Raw genomic sequence first — 24,482 nt, forward strand, 5'->3', positions numbered from 1 at the left:
TACTTACCTCAGAAGGAATTCTTAGAATATTTGAAGACATTAATTATTTTTCATTTTTCGAATTAATGAGAGATATTCGTGAAAAATATACAATATCCATTGTAATACCATTTGATGATAAATCAAAGAAGTGGTATTTATTAAGTTGTATGTAGAAAATTTTAATGAAATGCTGACAAAAACAATGCCTTTCTAAATTATTTCGATTACTAATACAAATAAATCAGCTGAGAATATGCACAATGTGTGGTTGTAATCTTTGAATCTTTTTTTATCAAGATTTATCGATTTCCCTTATATAGAATAAATATGTTTATAAAAGGATTGAAAATTCAAAAGACTTGACATCAAGATTTTGATAGTTTTTAAAATATTAAACCTTTATCATTTTCAAGGAAAAGAAACAGTTTTGAAATGGCCAATAGAGACAAAATAATGTAATAATGAAAAGCATTTTAAATAAGAAATTTGTTCTGATTCTTTACACTAAAACAATAGATGCATGCATAGTTTTTAATGAAATTATTCAAAAAAATGTTTATCCGTCTTCACATCCCTGTACATGTGAACCCAGCAATTAAAAATCAACAAAATTTAAGAGATTAAAATGATGCCTTTGGGATAAGCATTCAAATTGTAAGTATGTAACAAATATTAGACTACGTCAGGTTAATTGCCTGTTAATACGACTCTCCACAAGTATTTGAATGCAATAATCTGGAAATCGAGGAATTCATATCAATGAACTTTAATACATGGTAATAACATCAAAATTGTAATTTGTGCAAAATTCTGAAGCCATTACTCCACGGTTAAAAGCTCAAAATAATTACGCATTTCATTTTACCAAATGGACACTTCATATACCAAATGATTAAGAGTAAAAATGTACTCATGCGGGTGCTTTTTTTTTCAATCGAAAGACTCTGAAGTGAATGCGAGAAAATTTCACAAAAGTAAATGACCTGTAACATTTTTATTACATTATTTAAATAATAATATACACAACATGTATAACTAATTGCAATAACTTTGCAAACTCCAAAATAATTAATCATTGATTAAAAATAACAATACAATAACACTGTTATTTTGTTTGTGTATACTGCTTTTTGAAATATTTTTTTTTTATCAAATGTACTTTTCAGAAATCTCAACGTCGCATAAACAAAATAAATAACTTACAATTTGTCACTTCTTTGCACTTGTTCACTTACAAAAAGAAAAAGAAAAAAAAACCGACAATATAGCTTGTAAATAAAAAACGATCTCCTTCAGATCAAAGACGATGGACAGGCAGTGAAGCGAAAAATATTCATCATCAGGCTTGGGTTGAAAAAAAACTTTAAGACAAAAACAAAGAAGCGCTCTCTAGTTTCCTGATCGATAGCCCCCTTTCATAGAAGGGGCGAAAAGTGACAAGGTGTCCCTTCCATTTCCGATCATGTGACACGTGCAATTCCGATCTTCTTCCTCCAGAGAATGCCTGTTACTGAACCATTAGGACCGGAATGGTGACAAGCTCTCTACTTTTCCGCAATCAATCTACATTTGGGGAAGCGTTTTTTACAAAGTCTTTCACAAAGGAAGTGTAAGAGCTTTTATTTTCAAATGAATATTTCCGTGACAAATTTTCCCCGCTAATGAACCAAGTTTTACTTTAAAATACTAAACCGGTCTTTCTTGGTTCAAACATGAATTAGTTTTAAACATTTGGAATTGGCGTCGTTGAGAATTCTTTTGAAAGGAAACTTCCAGAATGATTGAAGAATTTTTGAATTATTTTATTTTTAACCAAATTTAATAATAGGAACCATGAATCCAGATTTCAAAATGTTGAATTGGGCATAAATAAAATTATAACGCAGGATAAATTATTATTTTGAGTTAACCTGCAAACCGTTTTTTATTATGATTTAAGGTTTTTATGGACTTTATGCGACCCTGTGTGTGTATATATATATATATATATATATATATATATATATATATATATATATATATATATATATATATATATATATATATATATATATATATATATATATATATATATATATATATATATATATATATATAATGTGTGTGTGTGTGTATAGGGTGTTGCCGAATTCGACCGACAAATTCAGAGAGGTGATAGTATTTAAATGAATATGTTTAAAAAATAACTGGCCTAAAAATAACTGGCTAGAGTTATGTAATTTTAATATTACTGAAAATTACGTTTTTAATGGAATTAATTTTTATAAGCAAGTAAAGGGCCTTCCAATGGGAACGGCTTTCTCAAGTGCTTTAGCTTATATTTTCCTACATTACTATGAGAAAAAAGAAATTAAATATAATTTAATAAACGGGTGGAGGTATATTGATGACCTACTTTTGATAAACTTAGACAATACCAATATTGTTACTAATTGCTATCGAAAAGATTTAATTCTTACAGAAACAAATAGAAATCAACTTGAGGCTACCTTTCTGGATTTAAAAATGGAAATTGCTAATGATAAAATAATAGTTGGTATCTACGATAAAAGGCATGAATTCAACTTTAAAATAACTAAACTTTGTAATTATCATTCCAATCTAAAATTTTCAAAAATCTAATTTTCTCACAAATTAATAGAATCAAAAATGTTTGGTATAACAAAAATTCCTATATTGAAGCATCAAATAACCTCATTAAAAATTAAACTAATAATGCATTTCCTAGAAACTACTGCAATATTAATTTTTTTGATAAAACAAGGAATGATTTGAGGTTAATCCTTTACCTAAAATAAAAATAGACCTTTCGTTGCATATTAGATAACTCAATAAATGGCGATGAGACCCTCCAATTATTTTTACCTTGAATGCGTTAGCTTGGGGGTGTTGAGAGCGGTAAACAAAACCGAAAGCTTAACATTTTTTTTGCTTGCTGCTGGTATGTACTTTCCTTTTTGTTTGCATTACTGGATTGAGTGTTATTATATGGTTATTTTATGTTATTTTTGTTATTGCATTTTTGCGCATTAGTGGATGTATTCTTCTTTTATTGTTTTGTATTTTCCTTTCTGTTAAAATTGTATATCTTTTAGGCCTAATTCAAGGGATTTTCGGGTCACGAGGAATCGATATTAGACTGTTTAGTCTGCCTTCCTTCACAGAAAAAAATCCCTTTTTTTAGAATCCCTGTCTAAGTGTGACCCTTAAAAAAAGTCTTCAGCCCGGATTCTTTTTTTTATTTGGTTAAATTTTTATTTCATTTAATTTTGAATTTTTCCTATTAACTTGGTTTTTATTACTATAGTATCATTTCATCTGTGTATTAGAAGTAGCTTCATTTGCACTCTCTAAATACTATGGTGCTTTTCCTGTTCCTCTTTTGGTTTTAGTTTGAATAAGAAATAATTTTAAGTTGCGATTCCGAAACTATTTAGTTTCGTTTTCAAAATATTTCTAACTTTAAATTGGTTACTTATATAAGCTCAGTTTCTAAAGAAGGTCAGAAGTTTGCATAAAAGAATCTGGTCAGAATTCAACTATCTAACTATTATACAGTTTGTAATTTATTCAAAAGAGAATTATTTACTAAGAATATACCTCCTTTGAAATAGTTAAAATATTTTCTCTTTTAATAAATAAAAAAAAGTTTATTAATAAAAAATACCAATTTTTATTTTGGTTATCAATGAGGATAAGAGCATCTCCATCAGTTACAACATTTCGAAAACTAATTCGACCTTGTCGGAAGCAATATTCGCTATCCATTACATGGTAGACTGTCTGCGCCATTAAGGAACCACTTCAGATAGTTTGGTGGGATGAGATGTGCTTTTCATTCCTTCAGTCATGCATTACCAGATAAGATTGTCAAAAGCGTCGGCAAATAGTGGTCTTCCAACGGGAGAATTATTTCCTCCATTTTTTTTTCCCATGGAAAAGAGAATGAGGTAATCCTTTTCCACTTGCTTGCATAACATGGACGAAGCACAGATGAGCCTTGATATTTTTTTCAAAGATATCGATTGAATGTTCAAAAGAAGGAATTCTTATTTCGGAATTCATTTGTTGATGGGATTTATTACTATTTCATTATTATCTCCATATTTTAAAAACGATTTCTACAAAACCTTTATTATAATGTAACTGGTATCTCGGCAAGCTTTCTGAGTGTCCATAAAGCAATCCTTATTGAAATTAATTTTTAAAGCTTTATTTGACATAAATTTTAATTATTATTTTTATTATAGTTAATATGATCTATTCATAATGTAATGAGAAATCAGACAAGGAATATCATAAAATTGTTTTTCAGTTATACAAGCTTATTTTCTTGACTATGAATTCAATGTTCAATTACATTTTTGTATATTTTATTAGCTCAATAAAATCCCTTTTAATGTACCTTTTTAATTCAGGTATAGTTATTTATTTAACATATAATAAAATTTATCTTGGAAATAAGATATAACTAGAAAAAAGAAGCGATAGACTGAGCTTTTGGATGTCCATCATAAAAAAGCTTTTCCTGAAAGTAAGCACCGTTTTACGATTATTACTCCACACACGATTGAACTGCACAATGAAGTACAGAGTCTTAAAACTAATAGGCACTATGCCATGACGATAAGACATTGGCGGATAAACATTTTCGGACAACTAATGCTTCGCAGTAATCATTAATTTGTTACTGCTTTAACCAAGATTACAAAGAAATTTTAATAAAAAAAGGAAATTAAATTAAGATGAATGATTTTTCCCTGATATTCAGATTTATATTGTTATGACATAAGTGGATGAGAAATAGAAATCTATACTTATAATAAAGCTCAATGTGTGTGTGTGTGTTGGCGCTCTACAGGCCAGGTCATTTGACATACAGCTATCAAATTTGGTACATGTATACCTTAGAAGTCGGGAATGTGCACCTGGGGTCCCTTTTTTTGAAATTTTAATTAGAATTTTAATTATTAATTAAAAACTAACTTTCCCGCCAAAAAAATCTTCCATTTTTCCCACCGCCAACTTTTTCGCCAAAAAAATCTTCCATTTTCCCCATCGCCAAATGAGTAAGGCTTTAGTTTTTTTTTCTCCCAACAGTAATGAGTCTAGGGTTAACATTTTTCGGCGGATTATTTCAAACGATTCTGTTTATTTTCTTAATGTTTGATGCATTTAAAATTAAACATTGTTAAGGAATCGATGTTTCAGATTCATTCTGAAGTACTTTTGAATTAAAATAACACAGAATAAAGGAAATTAAAAATGTCTAATCTGCATAGCGTTACCCCAACTGGCGTAGAAAAATTCACGCATTTGCGTTACCGTAAGTGGCGAAGAAAATTCACGCATGCGCATTATGATTGTTGCCATGACAACCGTTATCAACGGATGATTTAAATTATTTTTAGGTTAGTTGCATGCTTTTGTAAGTAAATTGTATTTATGTTAGTTATATATTTTTTAAATATGCTTTTAGTTTTAAGTGCATCGTTTTTTAAGTAGTTTTTTTTTAACCTGTTTTCAATGATTCAAATTATTTTTAGGTTAGTTGCATGCTTTTGTAATTAAATTGTATTTATGTTAGTTATATATTTTTTGTATATGCTTATACTTTTAAGTACATCGTTTTTTAAGTAGGTTTGTTAAACCTGTTTTCAACCATTTATTTTAAACGATTCGTTTAATTTTCTTAGTGTTTGATGCATTTAAATTTAAACATTGTTAATTAATATATCTGTTCATGATGAATCTGAGAAAATTTTGTTGATAAATTCTTGAGATATTACATAAATTAAGAAAGATATTCTTTAGCGCCCATAAAGTTTAAACGCTCAGTGACTCTATTATCAGTAATCATATTATTAAAAAAAATGCTTTGTTTCAGTAAAAAATATTATTATATTAACTGCAGATTAATCATTTACGCTTTAATTTAAAGCATAAATTCTACGAGGGGTAACAGAAAATTAGAGAGATACATATCACGTTATGACTGAAGGCCTTTATAATATTATGAGTGAATTATATGACTATCAAAATTTGAAGTTTTAAAATATTTTGCTGAAGAATCTATTATAGTTGGAATTGCGAAAATATTTAATGGTACGATCGGAGTTTAACCCCCTGCTTTGCGAAATTTTTAAAAATCGCCAACAACGGCCTTGCGAAATGTTCAAAAGCAAAGGAGCAGATGTTCAATCATAGTGCATAATAAAGATTACCAGCTTTGGCGCATTATCGCAACTTGGCGAAGAAGGGGGTTAAACTCCGGTTCAAGCTATTTAATTATTAAAATTTAAACGAACATTAAGATTGGCGAACAGGCTGGTCGCCAAAGGCGGCTAGTATGTTTATAAGTAGAAAATTCTGATTTAGAGTTTTGTTTAATTATATTGAAGTCCCGTTTTAAAGCAACACTAGGGCCATTTCTGACGGATCTCGTAATTTTGAATCAGAGTCAGATGACGAGGACTACGCATGAATTATCTTTCCCCTTTCCAAACTTCTACACCACACCAACGGGAGAACGTTTGGCCCCCCAAGGATTTAACACGCTCCACATCCGCTTACACGACGGTTCTTAAATGGATTCGGATCTCGAACCTGAAACACTCCGGTTTAAATTTTGAATTTATAAATGATTGATATAATCAGCAATTGATGTGATTATTAAAAGAGAAAAAGTTGCAAATAGTAATCGAACAACTCTTACGAATTCGCACAAGGAATCTCTTTTTGAATTAGAACTTTGCATGGCAATTTTCATGATTATCAAATTGGAAAACATTGATATTTAACTAAAGTGACAAAGGGTATTTTATTTTTTTCTCGCTGTTTTTCTCGTTTCTTTATAATCTTAATTTTAAATTCAAAACACAAAAGTCATTCAAATTTCTAAAGATATCGCATTGAATTTGGACGAATTATAAATAGAATTATATCAGATGCATAATTGTAAGAATTAAAATAAACTCCATATAAAGCTCATCATTAAAATTTAAACGTTTTAGTACATCTTTTTATAAAGAGAATGTGCCGGCATAGGGGTAGCGCGTCTTCCCCGTGATCTGGGCGTCCCGGGTTCGAGTCCCGGTTTGGGCATGGTTGTTCTTCTGTTGTTCTATCTGTGAGATGTGTGAATGTGCCCTCCTGTAAAAAGGGGTTGTGCAAGCGAATGAATGATGCGTGAGTGGCAAAGTCGTACTCTTGGCCCTAGTTGGTGCTGCTATAAAAAATAAGAGACGTCCCCCTCAGGCTTAAATCGCTGTCTTCGTAACAGCAGGCTTGTCAGTGGCAAGTGCCATAAGAAACAAACAAACAATATAAGAATGTAGATAATATTATCATATTGTTCGAATCTGTAATCTATCATGACCTATCAGAATACTTATATAAACTCTAGAAGCTAAAATAAATTCATTTCTTTTTGAGAATACTGATCGCAGAGCGAGCTTTACACTGAATGTTTTTACTATAAGCAGCGTTGTTATTATTATCTAAAAATGCTGTTCTTGGAGGGAATTTTGATTGTGTTTTATTACCAGAAATCCATGGTGTTTTTTTTTTTTTTTTTTTTTTTTTTTTTTTTTTTTTTAATAAAGCGTCTTCTTCAAATATTCAAAATACTGGATACACCATCGGAGGATTTTGGTAACAATTTACCTAAATAATATTCATGAAATCAAATTTTATTTCTTATATATTTACTAATTTAATGGCGGAAAGGTAGTTTGTAGTTATTTAAATGACTTAAATAACTAAAGTCATTCAATGTCTCAACAAGATCCGTGATCATTACAGCCGGAAACATCGACATAAAACCTGACAACGACTGCAAGCGTTTCTAATCCTAACCTGTTTTGCATAAAACTTCCTCTTCTTGGCAGGAATGCAAATATCGACATTTTTTTTCATAGAATTGACAGCTTTTTCCGGTTTTACATTTTATTACTCATAATTCTTGTTCTGGATTGTTAATATTGTTTCTGTATTCCATTTTGGTCGTTTATTGTGTTAAATTTAATGTTTTTAAGGAAAAGACGCCCTCTGGGAAACATTTTGAAAGTTTTTTTTTTTTTTTTTTTTTTTTTTTTTTGGAATTTCGTGAGTGCATTTCGTGTATAGCTTATATCGTTGCAATCCGTTCACCCGTTTGCGTTGTAGGATTCTGTTTATAGGGGAAGTTTAATTATAACCATCCTGTATATTCTTAGATGATTCAAATAATCAATGTACATAATTAAACTTGAAATTGGTTTTATTACTGATATTCTTTTGGTTTATATTAATGATATTCTTTTCACTTAAAATTTTGTTTAGAAGCTTTACTTGCGCGTTATCGTTAAGGATCACAACAGATTTTTATTATGGCTTTTGGCATAGCTAGATCGGCTAGACATTTGTGGAATCAGCAGATTCAAGAAGCTGTCCCATCACAAAAATCGAGATTCCAACTCTCACGTTCCGCTGAGACACACACTTAAAAAAGAAATGGAAAATAAGGGGTTTTAGCCTTATAAGAAGGGGGTAAAGAAGGAAAAATACAAAAAAAAAATAGTGAATCTTCATTGATCGCTATGTGCCCCAAGGAACAATGCAACTAGACCTTAAATACAAGAATTAAAGAACCGTGGAAAATGTTTTGTGGAACTTTCAAAAGAAAATCTTTTTTCCGGCTACATTTTTGATTTTGTCCTTTTTATTCTCGAATAATCGATAACTCTTGTCCAAAAGAAAAAGAAAAGCGTTCTTCGATGTTTGCGGTTGGTTGCACTTAAATCTAATTTTTTTTAAAAAAAAATGTCTGGCAATTTTTATGTTATGTAAAATGAAAAATCGAAGTAATAATATGAATGATGGTCATCAAAATTTATGTCTGTGATATACTGCGAATTCTTCAATTTAAATTTGTTTTCTTAAAAATTTAGGAAATAAATTTATAAATTTCAAATTAAATTTATGTTGTATTGTGGCTTATCCCACCTGGTCAACAGTAACATCAAACCAGATCCATGAGACCGAAAGCCTTCAAACAATGTATTAGAGCCTCAGGATTTGAGAACAGATGTCTTCTATTGAAACCGATGCAGGCCAAAATGTGGGCAGGAGCAGCTCGAGTTGCATTGCATTTTGGATGCAGGGGATAAACTTTGTTGCCCGTCACATGACGGTGCACATGAGTGTGTCCCCTTCGAAATCTAATTAAATTTATAAATTCAATCATTTAGTCATTCAGTATTTTAAAATTTAGTCATTTTAAATTTCCAAACTGAATTTGATTAATTTGGATTTTAAAAATAGTTTCTATAAGGACAACAGATTTTTTCAGGAACAGTTTTATAAGATATTTTCAGTAACTTTTTAAAATCTTTTATGGAATCGATTTATACTCATATAATGTATATCAATTCTCAGTAGCAATAAAGTTTTCGAATACATTTCAGATATGACAATAAAATAAAACAAACAAATCACTGTGCGTTTCGATATTAGATGATATATGTTTTTACATTTGCCATGTGACAGTGATATTATTTTTTAACTGATTCCATCTGAAATTGTTCAACCGATTTTGCAATGAATAGGACAGGATGTCCCATTCTATAAGCAAGAATTTGCTTCAGACTCTTACAAAAATAAGAAATCATCTAATTTTTCATATAAGGTAAATGTGAAAGATTTACTAGTTAATCAAATTCATTTTTTGTACATGTCAGTTTGAAATAAATGTTAATCACCTTTTTAATTAATTCCATAGATTAATATAGTTTTTATAATATTTATATCAAAACTCATATGATACTTGAAAGGCGAAAAAGAATAATCAAACAAGCATGATGTCGGTAAGCTATGCTTTATTCCATTAAAAAGTACGGAGTATATTTAAAAACACAGACATTTAAAAGATAGTATAAGCACATCAATAGCTTTCAGGTTGCAACTAGAATGCTCGTTCCTTGATCAAAAATCCGAAGAGAAAATGGCTGCTTGTCTTTTTATAGCTTCTTAAAAGGGATAGAATTTTCTGGAAGGATTTCGGATCCACAGAGAGATATCGCCACAGTTTTTGTAATTCTTATAACTTACATTTTTGTCGTCAAAGACACGAAATTCATTGCCAATTTCATCACCAAGATCGAGGTCATTCACGCAGCAATCATTTAGCATCCATTAAGAAAATTTGAAATTCTCATTCCTTACCAGAAAACTGACTGTGAAGAGAAGCAATATAACAGATTCATAATTGTTACCACCGGAAAAATAAAAACTAAATAATAAAATAATGTAATCATCTCTTGAAAAAAATTCTTATTTTGTAATTTATTAATTTGCATTTAATAATATATAGAAGTATCACATTCCTTGATTTATTATTCAAAAAATATGTTATCTTAATTGATCAAAACTCATCAGATTATTCAAGAAATACAGGGTGTTCATTAATTATTGTCGGGGTTTCCGTACCTCATAACTTTCGAATAAAAAATATTACGTAAAAACCGATTTCGTATTCGTAAATTACAACTCAAAGAATTTTATTAATGATATTAAAGTGTAAAGCTTGCACAATTTGCACTTTGTAGGTATTCAGCTGAAGGCGATTCTTTGAGTTGTACTTTACGAATACATAATTCTTTGAGTTGTAATTTACGTATTCATAATTCTTTGAGTTGTAATTTACGTATTCATAATTCTTTGAGTTGTAATTTACGTATTCATAATTCTTTGAGTTGTAATTTACGTATTCATAATTCTTTGAGTTGCAATTTACGAATACATAATCGCCTTCAACTGAATGCCTACAAATTTCAAATTGTGCAAACTTTACACTTTAATATCATTAATAAAATTCTTTGAGTTGTAATTTACGAATACGAAATCGGTTTTTACGTAATATTTTTTATTCGAAAGTTCTTAGGTACGGAAACTTCGACAATAATTAATGAACACCCTGTATTTCTTATTCAAACATTTTCCGATACATCTGCCTTTTTTTAGCCTTGACACTTCAGAAAAGGTTCAGAAAAGTAAAAGCATATCGTAATTCCGTAAATTTGGTTCAATCAGAATTATTTTATGAAAAAAATAAAATATAAAAATAAATTTTAATTTACAGCTTGAATTAATGTAATATAATAAAGTTTTAGCCTGATTCTTCTCTCTTTTTTTTTAACTTTTAAAATTAATTCTTAAAATGTTTATATGAAGATAGGATTTGATATTATCTAAATTATTTGAATATTAATCCAATAATTAAAAAGTATTGTTGCAGAATATATTCAAATTACCCTTAAAAAATTTTAATAGAGAACTTATTTTTTTAAAAAAGTGGTATTTACATTGTTTTTGTGCAATACAATAAATGTCGTTTAGGAAGAAATTTAAGATATCCAGAAAAAAATATTATTATAGACAATTTGAGCTTTTCAGAATCAAGAGTGTAATTACATGTGTATATACTACTTAATTTTATTGGTTGATTGAATGATTTTATATACATATACATATAACATTGTAATTTTTTTCTAACAATAAAAGTAAGTGTGAAAGGAGGTGAGGCATCAATTATGTTTCTGTAATCATTATAGATTATTATAGACACTAATTATTATGATTTTTATAAAACATTGGCTAATTGGCGTTTTTAATTTCATGAAGATGATTATCTTAGGATAACATTGTTAGCATCGTTAATTATTATACATCATTAAATCTTTTTTGCTTTTATCCACTTTACATTTTTTTTCCTTGGCTTCTTCGTTATTTTTTCGGTTATTCTAAAATGTAATCTTCTCTAGCTGGGAAATCCCATACTTTTTAGCAATATCAGTTTTTTTTTGTTTGTTTCTTGATAATTTTCTGATATTATTTGTAGCATTTTCTAATGAATTAACACCACTTTAGTTTCAAAGCTTTAATGCATCAAAAATGAGCTTCAAGGAATAGGTTGTTAATCCGAACTGCGAATGAATAAAATAAAAAATGCCATCATGTCATGTTCTTTTGAATTTACACTTATCTCATATTCTTGATCATGAGATATCGATTCCAAAGGGAGAAAAAACAAATTGTACGTTGCACTATAATTCTAAAAAGATAAAATGATCGTTATAAATAGGTAAATCTAAAAAACGATTTATGCATCAAAATACATTCAGTAAATAGAAACTGCTTCGAGACCAAAGACACTGTCGTTAGAGGCATATTTATCTTTATGATGGCATGGTAACACACAGAATTTTCACGATAATATTCTTTGAAGTTATTAAGGAAAAACTTTGAGATATTTTTAATTGAAAATCTATTTAAAATTTTTTAAATGCATTATCTAAGTGAACATCCCCTATCTTTAAAGTAGCAAAGTGCTACATTTAATAAATCAAACCGTTGAATGGTCTGCCTTATAGTGCATTTGAAAGATTGCTGCATCATACACTCAATGGCAGATACGTATCTTGATAGATGGTATACCGTTTTTGTAATTTTATCATGTTAAAAGATAAATCCAAGGTGATTAAGCTACTACAACATTTTTAATTTCTCGTTTTCTCGTATAGAAATATTTGAACTTGTGCGCGTTTGAGGTTCGAACTCGCAACGTTAGGGTTCATACCCGAGTAACAAAGCCACTAGACAAAAGTGTACACTCCTTTCCAGAGGTTGTTATCTGGCTTATGAAGTTACCACCACAATACTCCCCGGAACCGTCACCAATGTGCATGTTTGATGTTCGAACCCGCAACTTTAGGGTTCAAGCCGAGTAACAAAGCCACTAGACAAAAGTGTACACTCCTTTCCGGAGGTTGCTATCTGGCTTATGAAGTTACCACCACAAACTCGAGATTTTGACGGATCTCCACGTTTCAGACCTCCCAGAGATCGAGAAAAATATTTTTTAGAAAATGTCCGTATGTCTGTCTCTCTGCTACAAAGATAACTCAAGAACTCTTTGATATAGACGGATGAAATTTGATATACGGTCTTTATACGAAATTTGAATATTTCTATCAAAATGTGTGCAAATTCCATTGGAGCAATTCTGTGGTTGGGCTCTTCGAATATAATTTAACTCGATACTACAAAACAAAGACAGTTAGATAGATAAAATTCAATACACAGAATCACCATCTATAATCCAGGCACGTTTCATATTTTGAGTCAAATCCAAAAAGGGAATGACCATCTGTCGGTCTGTACTTTCAGAAACATGTAAACACTATAACTCAAAACCGAAATGACATAAATATATCAAATTTGGTATGGGATTTTGTGACGACATTTGTAGTAAAGCATCAAATTTTTGCTTCAATCGGTTGTTAAAATCGTGTCTAAAACATAAATTCGACTTTCCAATATATTAATCGCCAAAATAATCGCCAAGGATCACACGATAGATTCAGTAAGAATGCTAAATTCACGCCAAAGGTTAATGCTTAGTAACTATTGTAAACTAATGCCATGCAAGATGTTTTCTAGAATAATATCTTTATTAGAGAGTATTTAGAAAGTTTATGGAAGACTACTTCCACAACTTTTATACATGTACAAATTTGACTTCGATCTGCTCTTGTGGACATATCAACTACGTCGCAAACGGTAAGTTAATGCTTTATTGAAGTATTTAATTATAATACATCAAAATAAACTGACAATCTTATAAATGAGTGAACTTTATGCCTAAATAATAAATAAGTGGAATGGCCATGAGAATAGAGCGACAACTTGAAATTGAGCGAGAATGAATACCGAATGTTTACTTCTTATTGCTTATAACGTTGCATATAAATAAACATATTGTTCCAATTCAAAAATATTTGCAACTAGATACATCCGTGCATTTTCATTTGGACCCGTTACGTATAAGCAGGTATTTTAAAAATTCTACAATTGAAGGATAATAATTATTATAATCAGCGATGTTACAAATAATTTAACAAATAATAAATAATTAGATGCATGCAATACGAAACCGTCAATTTGTGGATTTTATTCTGTATCGTATAAAAAATTACTTCCTTATTATCAAAAATTGGTACAATTTTATTTCTTTACAAACAAGTTTTGAAAGTGCAGTGACTTATTTTGGAATAAATTACAACATATTTTTTTATATGTTTATTTTATGAAATCTCGAAAGCATCTATTTATGAAGTTGGTTGTTTATCATCTATTTGTTGTTGGTTGTTTAATTTATAATACAGTATTAAAATTCACCATGATGTTTTTATTTTCGTTGCTATTAAATTTACAGATCAAAGACTAACTTATTTATAATGTTTGTTTTTAGAATTCCTGAAGATAATTTAGAAGTTTTTAGAATTTCCGAAATCCATAAACTGACCAATTGTCAATTCATAGAGTTGTATTCCATATTGTAAACTGTATATATGTGTTACTATGCAAAAATTGAAACAATTTTATTTTATTGGAAACAGGTTATTCAAATTGCAGTGTCTAATTTATAAAAAAAAAATGTATCTGTGTATTGTATGAAAAAGATTTAATCTCGAAAGCGCCTATTTTGGAAACTGGTTCCTAATTTTATATCACTAATTTATAATATTGTATTAAAATTTCCCAAGATGTTATTGTTTCCACTACTTTTAAATCCACTGACCATAGGCAAATGTAATTTATTTACAATGTTCGTTTTTAGAATTCCCGAAGATTTTTCGGATACGACGTAATATGAGAATGGATTTTCTTTATACCCAGAATATTACCTCATGCATTGAAATTGCAGTTTAGGTGCGATATTACTATCTGTATACCGGAAATCCGAATTCATATTTCCGAAGAGATCTGACAAACTGTCTCCACATAAATGACATACGGAGCTTCAGAAAAATATAACTTCAAGCAAAATCTTCTCCGTTGCATTTTTTCTTTCAAAACTGGGTGATTTATGGAGGAGGGATTCCAAGCTAGGCAGCTATGAATTTTTATTTTGATATCTAGTATCCGAAATGCATTGTCCTGGTTTCAAAGGTTTTGGAGAAATAAAGGTATAAAGAAACTTCTAGAAATGATTTGGGGAAGGATTATAGCTTTATTTCTTGAGCTATAAAAGTATTTCTTGACGTTAAGGATATAAGTAAGAAACATTTTTATGGTTAATATTCCTAGATATTATGGTCAAAATTAAAATATTATGAAGCACTGTTTTACAAATGTATACAGGGTTTTTGTGTGTGTGTGTGTTTTATTTTTCCAGCTATTCTTTATATTTCTGTTGATGGTGTGTAAAAAAATAATTTGTTATTTCTGTCAATATAAATGTTTTCAGTCTTCTTTTTTTTCTGCCGTAGCTTGTACAATCTTTTTACAAATTTTTATATTCCCCAAAACAAACTTTCCATGAGAAAATTTTCTTATAAATTCGGTAATTGTTTTTCTTCTATGCTGATTTTACTATTTAATTAGATAACACTTTCGTTTTGCAAAAATGTGATGTCTTACTTAGTTAAAAACCTATAAAATGTTGTGGATTCTGTGTTATTTTTCTATCGAATTGATGCATTTTTGAATGACATTTTCAATTTATTAAGAAGTCATTATTCGATGCTGATATTATTCACAGTTTAATGTGTTAATAATGTTAGGGTTTAGGTTCGTTTAAGAACCAAACAACTCGAATTGTTTTAATAAAATTTGTAGAAATCATTTTTACTTTTATATTCCATTCTATTTTTAATCGTATTAGTTCAAAACCGAAACAAATAAACTATTCAAATAATTTCCTACTACGATAAAACCAACAAATAATCGTAATATTAACAAACTTTTCAATTGTTTCACTATAATACTAGAATTCGTTTCATGGATTTGAGTTTTATTAAATTAATTCAAATGAATATACGATTATAATCTCCTGCTATGAGTTTCGTTTATTTACCGAGTTATTTCTTATTATTTTACGTGTAAAATGTCAATGCCCTTGCCTCTGTTTAAGAGAAGGCTTTCGAATTTGGCTATATTTTATTTTCATTTCCACAAAAACTTAACAAAATTTCATATTTTATTCTTTTTAATCTATTATATTTTGTAGTTCTAACCATTTTCTGTAACACTTACCATATTCCTAATCAATCCTTTACGTACCTTCAAGGGTACGCGTACCACAAAATGGGAATACTTCATCTAACACATACGCAATCATGGGGGGTGTCTGGCTCTTAACAGTTTTGTTCATTAATAGAATATATTGAGTTTTGATTGATACTCTCGACAGTATTAAGCGTATGAAAAGCATTAATATAGTCAAGATCATAAATATACTTTGATTTATTTTCAGTTCATAATTAGATATAAACCTGTAATATTGGTGTCAGGACCATAAACCACATTTAATGAATCTAAATTTTGAAGAGAGTGCTCCTAAACATACTGATAATGTCTATCAATCACTCATTGACTGATTTAGTTCAAATTTAGATACATGTCTGCAATCGGGATATGTGGTGCAGAATGGGCAGTAATGGATCTTGCTTCAATAAACCCAAGAACATCAGCAATCTGAATGTGAATGTCATATAGAAAAATACATATCTAGCTTGTGTTAATTATTAAGTTCATATGCCAGAGGACAGATCAGTCTGCAAACAATAACCTTGTTGAAAAATTTGCCCAAAACTTGCTGAAAATTCAAAATTAATGACAAACTATAATCTATGAAGTTTGTATTTTGGAGTTACCGTGGTTACAGATATATAGATAAAACTTTCAAAAGTATTTCCTTCAGTTTCAGGAAAATGCGGAAGTTCAAAATTCCACAGAATCAGATTGATTTGGTGATTTCCATAGTATACTCTTATTATACGAGAAAGTAATAAAAAATCAGTTGTCATAGGAAAACTTATGTAGCACTCTTTCAGGAACTGTAAGTTTAATGGCAGTGTTGATTTTGGAAAGGGAGAGTCACGATTTCGGGAACCGATATGAATAGTAAATCATACGATGGTATAGCTTTTTATTTATTGGCTACGAGATTGGCTACTTGAAAAATAATTTTGTGCTTCAAGATTTCAGATTGGCGTGAAATGATGAGGTATCATTTTATGTGATATCCTCGTTATTTGAATATGATTCAACCCTCGTCAATCTAACCTTGACTGGCAAAATAATTTAAGTATAAAGAATGAATCACACGATTGTATAATTTATCATTTATACGATCTTTGCCACTTCAAATATTGTTTTTGAGGATCAAAGTTTCAGATTGGCGGTGAAAGAAATATCCTATTAAGTGGTATCCTTGCAATTTGAAAATAATGCATACTGACGAGATGCATCTCTTGTATTCTTCGAAAAATTTCATCATTTCCATTAATGTTCTATTTAATCCACAGTCAGTATTTCTATAGACATAGCATACAATTGCTAAATTTCTCCATACAATGTTCATTAACTTTTATAATTATCAATCAAAAACTTGACAGACATTCATCAACTGTATTAATCAAATCAGCAATTCAGCAGACGGTCTCGAATACTAGACAAAAAATATTCATTGTCTTATTTCTGGAAAGCTAATATTACAGTAAAATTGTTGCAATAAAATGGGTTTTCTATTAACTTATAATGTTCTTTTGGCAAACTTTTATTTTCAAGATTCAAGGAATGAGAAATCGATACGCGATTCAATCAAAATTTTGTATGTGAATCTAATAAACACCAAATCTATTATTGATATACATATTCCCAGGCACAGTGAGAAAGTTTAGAAATGAAATAGCATATAAGATATTATCCTAGTAATCTGATATCCAATTTACCACATACATTCTCTAATAACCTCAACGTAGGTTAATATCATACTCTAATATAATGACTAAATTACTCAACCGATAATTAGTCATTGCGCAATCGACCGTATTGGTATAAAACACAGATTTAAGTGGAAACTTCTAACATGATCGCGATCCAGTCTTTCTTTCGTAATCTAAAATCACAATATCGGGTTATTAAACCAATCAGTAAACCAACAACTAATCGAATATTGGTTTTGATAATGTGCCAAATGCACTTTACGCTTGCAGCATAATGGCGATTACTTTTAAAACAGATTTGCATTCTATTTACCTTTCTGTGTTTGCCATGATTCTAATCCACATAAATTGTCTCTAAGTTCTTCTAATATTAGAATAAAATGATTTCCCTTACGTCTGGTGTTATATTTGTGTTAATATCTTCCTGAAATATCGGAGCACCAAAACGACATCATGTGTCATTTATGGTATCCTGTGCCAGTAATGGCAAAGGAAAAGAGGCATGAAATCTGCAAATCTTATAATTAAGGTTTATCTCTAGAGAATTCAGTGGCTTCGTGTATAAACAGCCATTTATTAAAGTATTTACTAATAAATGTTTTATCTTTTGATTCTCTTTTTGGAGAAGCTCGTATATTAAGATAACTGTTCAATGGTAAATTAAACTTGTGTTATTTCAAATGCATGGATAAGTTATGTCAAATTCTCAAAGGGCAAATTCTATATTTTATTGAGCTCTTTTAAGATTTAGGGAAGCAGAAACATGTATTATTTACTAAAAATAATTATATATAATTTTTATTTCTAGGATGCAAATTGCTCTGTTTGTAAAGCTGAAGTTTTTCTGATAGTTTTAATTTCAAAATAAAAGCAATGACGGAAAAAAAATAAGTAGTCGAAAATAAATAAGACCTTTTAGAAAATTACTATTGATAAATATTTTTTAACTTATACTCCTCATGCAAGGTGAATATCATTTTTCTTTATAAAAAAAGCATTCAATAAAGATATGATGAACTATGCTTAGAAAAAAAAAGACAATAATAAATGCATTTTTCTTTCATTTACTAACTATTTGCAGCATTAAAACGAAATAAAATTGAATTAAAATTAAAACTAAATTCTTATTGATTTGAAATTTTTATAATTTGCAGTCAGTTTGATTTCACTGCAAATAGGCCGAATATAACATTCCAGTATGAAAAGTATCGTGAAAACAAATAATAATAATAATTCAGATAGATCATTTTGCTTAACTATAAAAACCTCTTAATCAATTAATTACAAGAATTTAAATGTGTGGTATATAATATTCCAAGTAAAAAATTATATTTGATATAAAATATGTAAACAGAGTAAAAAAATGATCGATGGAAAAGTGTGCATAAGCGATAAAAATATTTTAAAGCTTAAAAAAAGTATAAGTTCATACTGATTAAGGATAATTTACTGAAGGCTTTAATAACGTTCTTTTGAATTAAAATAATATTTATATATTCCCTGAAAAACATGAATGCAAGATTAGAAATTAATGCCATCTTTTTAAATCACAAGTTAGTTTTCAAAACAATTTCAATTATATTTCATGTCTCTAACAATATTAAATAATTTTTTTCATAAAAATATATGGATAATAAAAGAATAATATTTTTTTAAACGTCTTGGATATTTCCTGGCCCTAATAACTGCAGTTTTCCCTGAATTATTTAAAAAATGTATATTAATATAAAAATGATATATTTTTATAAATAAATATTAATTATAAAAATGATAAAAATTTCTTAAGTTATTAATGATAGTTAAAGGAGGCATTATATAAATTCTTCTCCGAGCTTTTTTTTCAGGTTTTCTGAATGTCAATAGTAAAAAAAGAAGAAAAAAAACTTGAAACGAAAACCAAATGTTGAAATATTTAAAAAATTGAAACAATAAATAATTTTAAGTTGAGAAAAAGTACTTCAGACTGTAGAAACTACGTTTCGTATCTATGATTTCACATTTATTTTTTGATTTCTTTACCGAGGATGGACCACTAGCAACAGGAAAATTTAGGCACCGCCGTTTAACCTTGAGCATTCGTTCTGAAACTAATGCAGATTCATCTGTCTTTATGCCAAAGGGAAATTTTTATATTTTCGGTTTTTATCTGAAAGTATTGTGATTCAAACAATGGTAAAAGTCATTCTTTGAATTATGAATGCATTTATAGTGCAGATGCTATTTTAATGATGTTTAAATTCATGAGAGAAATATTAATAATTTTTTAGCATTGTTACTAGTGTTAATCCTACAGTGCATCGTGTAGGCATTTGGCCGTATATTTTTATTTCCATCTGTAAGCTCCATCCATGTAAAGTTCCAAAGGACAACAATGTGTATTTGGAAATCCTGTTTTAAATGGGATTTTTTTTTCATAAACATTTGTAGAAAAGACCTATATATGGCAATAGCGGTACTAGAATTAGATTTAAACTGGGATCATGGAAAGATGCCAAGACATCTGTTGTATAAATACTTAAACACTAAAAATATCAAAAAAAATTTCATTGTAAAAAAATAAATTCATAAAAAGACTTTTATTTTTATTTCAGAACTGCTATAATATGATTTGGGTCACTGGGATATTATTTAATTCATAATATAATCATTTGGCAATTGTTATTTTTTTTTTAATTTCACGAAAAAAAATTTTAAAATTTTTTTTTTCTAAGATATATGCAGCTATCCATAAAGTATATAATTTTTTATTTAAAAAAAAACCGCTGTTTCTTGTATAAACAAAATTCTATTATTCTTAAAATTCCAATTAATTGAGAAAAAATAAAGTTGCAAGAATGGGCATCCTCATATCCTTTTAATCAGTGTATAGGTAAATAATTTTAAGGTTATATATCGCCATTATTTTTTTCTAAATGTTTCTTTTCTAAGTAATTTTTCATTATTTTTTGCTTCATGTTTTCCCCATTTGTTTCAAAATGTTACTTTAGTTAATCCTATAATACCTCAAAGATTACATAAACTGTTAATTGATAATCATAAAGCATTCTTTCTTTTTTCAGTTCTCTAAAAGGGGATTGTTTAAATTTGAGTATTTGCACATTAAAATTAGCGATAACAGATTCTAATAAAACTTAATATAAAATCTAAAGTTTGAATTTTCATTGAGACAATTATTGATTGGTGGTAATATAATAAACGAAACGATTGGAAAAAAGGGTACGAGAGGATTTATAAACATCTTTAATTGATAGTTATTGCTTTTTAATTACTTGTTGGTGAAAAAAAGAGATAAAAAACTAAATAAAAATCAATGTAATTAATATTTTGTTTGAAAATTATGTGAAATTAGGGATATAAAAGTTAAAAATGGGCCATGTAATTAAATTTAGAATAGAAATGTTTCGATTGTTTTAGAAATTCATTAAGTATCGAATGGAAATGCAAAAATAATCAGTGGAAGTGCTTTGAGATTCTGAAAGAAAGAAATTAAGAAAGGTACCTAACAGCTATACATTTAGAAATAGATGTATTTTTCAAGATTCCTACAAAAAATCATTTTATTTTGCTTTTCAATTTTTTTGCTCTTTTTTTTTATTTGATAGTTTCAGATTTTATAATTGAATGGAAAATATATGAATTGTATAGTTTACATTTCATAAATAATTGCGAATTATTAACTTAGTTAGTCATGAATAACGTGTTGATTTATGATATGCAATATTTTTGTTAAAAGCAATTTCTAAAGAAAGGATTTCGTGTTTATAAAGATTAGAATTCACATTTCGAATGATTAAATATTTTATTGTTTGAATATTTATTTGAATTATTTGAAAGTTTATTTGAGTGTTAAATATAATATGAACTAAAAATAAAACCGAAAAGAAACTGTTAAAATAAATCGGGTTATTTCTACCTGGTTATTTCATGAGATCCTTAGTTCTTCAGATTTGTTAACTCAAAAATCCAGCTTCAGTCAAAAATTCATCCGACATTCCATGCAACAGCTGAGATTAGACTACATCAAACCTAAAAATAAAGCACATTTGAAATTAACAAGTTGAAATACGTTAACAGAAAAATTTCAAAAATTACATTTCAGTTAATTATTTTTTCAATCAATATAATATATAGAACCATTAAAATTTCTACTACATATATGAAACCGAAATCTTATATTTGTTCGTGAATCATAAAAATTACCTAAATGAAATGTTTATTAGAGAAAGTAATTCCATTAAAATATTAGACTATCAGACATGATTCTCTTATTATATTCTTAAAATTTAATTCTTTTCAAAACCTTCTAAACCGTTCACAAAATGCTGAAATGTTTGTTTAACTTAATGTTTTAAGGAATTGTTAAAATTATCAACAGAGACAGTCAGAAAGAATCGCTCAATTGATTGTTGTTAATAGCCAATCCTGTTAAAAGGCACTTCAGGATATTACATTTTTTTTCTACTACTATTTTAGAGATTCCGTTGATTAACCATGAATACAAACCTTTCTTGATGATCAAGAAATCTAACTTTTCTTTGTAACGTCCAAATATCATTGGTTGATTATAAAAGTCAAAAGACTATAAAAATCATTTACATTTCTTTTCTAATTTTTTTATACATTTTTGTCCTGTCTGTTAGAATCTGTACACTGCAATATCTATGGATTTACTTAATGCAATAAAAGGTGTTTTTAATTTTAATATTTTACTAACCGGGGTCTTTTTTAAAAAAAGGAGATGATTTCTATTCTTTTTAAAAATCATAGGTATTCGTTTTCAGGGTAATATTATAGAAATTATCATAAAACTTCCATACAAAATGGCGTTTTAAGTTATTTTAATCTTTTGTAGGAACCAAAATTCTAAACATTAATTCTATTCAATAAAATTTACAATTTCCTCAACTACACGAACCTGAGCGTTTGATTAAAGGATTTTTTTCCAGTTCTTAGTTAAAGTTATTCAATCAGAAAGAAGTATGTTATTTATGAAAAATTATTTGTAACTTTTTTTAGATTGGTTTTTCTTAATGTCTTCATAAAATTTGCTTTATTAAAATCCTTCCCCTTTTCCTTAATATATTATACTTGGAACTAATTTCAACTTGTATTACAATCATTATTAATAATATCCTAGGTTAGAATTATCATTATCCGATAATTATTAATACTAATCGGATATTTAAATCGATGATTATCAATATTAGCTGCAATTAATTTGAATATGAACCGATTAATGCTTTTGATCATAATATATAAAAACTTGCGCTGTTATATGTACACTTTTGTAATGTGGATTTTATTTCGTTGTTTTTCGAACTGTAGAATTCTATTCAAACAATTTATAGTTAATGATTTTAAAAAAGCATATTTCGAGCCATTTCCTTAAAATAATGAAAATTTTAGTAGCACTTAAAAAAATTATTAAAAAAAAAACGTCTTTTTAGAGAAAAACACTTGAACGAAAACATGCAAGAATCTTATATATTTGCAGAAAAGAATGATAGTTAAAAAAAAAAATAGCGCTCTCATAAACTGCATTTTATATATATAATTCATCTACGAACTATTGTTTGTCAGAATAGAAAAAAATAATTATGTCTGAAAAACAACAAATTCAAGAATGAAATAAATGATGCGGCAAAGTGATACCAACTAAATTGCTTCTTTCTGTGAGCTGAAGTTTTTTGTTTTAATAAAAAGTATTTTTTTAAATATTTGCTGGTATATAATACCAGTTTCATAAAAAAAAATCTTTAATTCTGTATTATGCTACAAAATAATTAAAGAAATTATCGTAAGGAGTCTGTTTCAACTTAATACTACAAGATTTCATGTGATTCATTGTGTGTTAATCTTACATAAACTATTTCTCTCCAACCTAATGGGAAATTTGCGTGCCTACCTAAATGCATCCCATGGAGTTTGTGAATAAAATGCAGATAATAAATATTAACCTTTCTAAAATTGGAAATAATGAAATATCCTTGTTTCTAATTCTGTAGAAGAACTAGCGTAAAAAGTAGTAATTATATTTTTAATTTAAAAAATTCTATAGAATTTCTACAAATATTATTTAGTTTAAAAATCTACCTATCCCAATGCTGTTGCATATTAATCAATATAAAAACTATGATTGATATCAATATGCATACGTTAAAAGCAGCTGAAATTGTGTAATTATTTGACACAAATCTTTGATTTTAACAATTCAGATTTGATATAAAATCTCTTTCATGAAGCAAGTACCTTTTATCTTTCATTGTGTTACTATTAGATTAGCTTATTTATCATAGCTAATATTTTACTGTTTTTCAAAGAGCAGAATTTATTAAATCAATTTTCTAAGAATGCATTTCAATTAAGAATTATCCAAGCTGCCTAGCCGCCTTTGGCGACCAGCCGATTCGCCAATCTTAATGTTCGTTAAAATTTTAATAATTAAATATTTTATGCAATTCCTACTTTAATAGCTGATTCATCAAAATATTTTAAAACTTCAAATTTTGATAGTCATATAATTCACTCATAATATTATAAAGGCCTTCATTCAGCGTAATATGTATCTCTCTAATTTTCTGTTAGTTCACGTAGAATTTATGCTTTAAACTAAAGTGGAAATGATTAAACTGCAATAAATATTATATATATATATATATATATATATATATATATATATATATATACATACAGAAACGAAGCCTTTTTTTAAAAATATGAGTACTGAAA

General features: G+C 28.2%; 1 protein-coding gene across 2 annotated transcripts in view; it reads right to left on the minus strand.

Annotated features, from left to right (window-relative positions):
- The window catches only part of LOC129961955 (uncharacterized), a 375,815-nt gene that overhangs the window by 210,753 nt on the left and 140,580 nt on the right, over window positions 1–24,482 (minus strand). For both annotated transcript variants that reach the window (XM_056075604.1, XM_056075605.1), the window contains exon 2: window positions 21,667–21,779. The gene's annotated coding sequence lies outside the window, so the exon portion shown is untranslated. The remainder of the gene's footprint in view (window positions 1–21,666; window positions 21,780–24,482) is intronic.

The sequence above is a fragment of the Argiope bruennichi genome, chromosome 2 (genome assembly GCF_947563725.1).
Source record: "Argiope bruennichi chromosome 2, qqArgBrue1.1, whole genome shotgun sequence".
Taxonomy (NCBI): domain Eukaryota; kingdom Metazoa; phylum Arthropoda; class Arachnida; order Araneae; family Araneidae; genus Argiope; species Argiope bruennichi.